We start from the raw sequence: 1,719 nt of genomic DNA, 5'->3' as shown, positions 1-1,719 counted from the left end.
CTTAACAAACTAATAAGCAAGGAGGATCTTTATTAGATAGTTGGGTGTCAGATTTCTAGCTTAAGAAGTAGCAATTTGGCTGGCACATCTCTGCTAAGAGGCGAGGAGAACAAAAGAAACCCTTCCAGGGTGCTGGTGATAATATAAACTGATGCAATCACTTTGGGGGAAAATTATTTAAAAGTTAGTATTCAGAAACATCCACTCTAGACTCTAGAATGTGCAGAAAAACTCGTGTATGTGAGCAATTACAATTATCAATATACAAGAATGTTCAGAGGATCATTGTGAGAGCAAATTAAACACGAACCAAAATCACTGAAAACAACTTAAAGAGAGAATTTAGAAATAAAATAAATCAGGTATGTCCATACAGTGAAATCTGCAGCAGTAAATAAGTACAGTGCAGTTATACACACACACACACAGAAGTGAATCTCACAAGGTACTGTTAAGGTAAAACATATATAGTTTGAGGTGCATATACACATATACACACTTGAAACTAAATAAAAGGAAGAAAAACACTTAGGATGATAATTGTTTCTAGATAGAGTTAGGAATTTATTTTTCTAGCTGGGTGATGTTGGCACAGGTGTTCATGTTATTATTTATTATTGGTATTGCTTTATTATTAATGGTTCAGATATATGTTATATGTACATTCTTTTATAGGAAAACATATTTCATAATAAATGAATTAAAGTGTTAATAATGGCAATTCTCTGTACTACGGATACAAAAAATGAAGATTGAGTCTGTTCCGTTAAATGTTAGGGTTTAAATGCAGGGGCTGCAGGGAATCATTAAATTTGGTGTTCAGAACACAAAACTGCTTTTTCAATGTAGACATTAATAAAACACCCTCCACAGTCCATGGAACCACATCATGTGCTCGTGAGACCTGAGGCAGCAACAGAGACTCATAGACTTTCACCAATTCTTCCCAGCTAGAACAGGTTTTTGGAAGGGCACGAATCATAGTGAAGTGAGAGGTAACTAGCTTTCGAAGCAGGTAATGTTGAAGATGGAAATGTATTCCACAAAAACATTGAGAGCTAATTATCTGTCAGGCACTGTCCTCTGCCTTGGGAATATAACAATGCAAAAAGCGTCAAAACCCCCAAGCCCTGTGAAGCTTATATTCTATCTGTGGGGGAGAAAAAGCAGACAATAAACATATTCATATACAGAGAAACAATCTGTGAGAAGCATGGTAAGGAGAGAAGAAAAAGCAATGAAACATCAATTTCATATTTCATATTTAAGCTCCCTACATATCTTGTACATGTCCATACATTCTGGGTAAGAAATAAAATACATTTGGTGTGGGGACACAGCTTTGATAAATATAAGATCTGGCTAGAAATACAGAGATTGAAACGTTTGTTCTGACCCAATGGTCCCATTGAAGAGTAAAATGATGAAAACTCTGGAGTAACAAATTTGGTGATGGACACACTAACAAATGGTAGCATGATGCAAATGTACTTCAGCCATCTTAGGTAAATCAATAATGGCTGTGGATGATATGCTACTGGGGTAATGATGACAATGAAAAAAAAAAAAAAGAATAGTCAAACGAATGAAATGGGAATATGTGACACTTCATTTACCAAGGTAGTAGAGCACAGGATTGGAGACTTAGCAAATGTACATTGTTTCATATTTATCTTTTAGAGTTTTTGACTGTAAGAACAGTCGAGAGCAGAAAACTCA

This window comes from Suricata suricatta, chromosome 1 (assembly GCF_006229205.1).
Source record: "Suricata suricatta isolate VVHF042 chromosome 1, meerkat_22Aug2017_6uvM2_HiC, whole genome shotgun sequence".
In the NCBI taxonomy this organism is placed as follows: Eukaryota; Metazoa; Chordata; class Mammalia; order Carnivora; family Herpestidae; genus Suricata; species Suricata suricatta.
Note: the sequence above shows the minus strand (reverse complement) of the source record.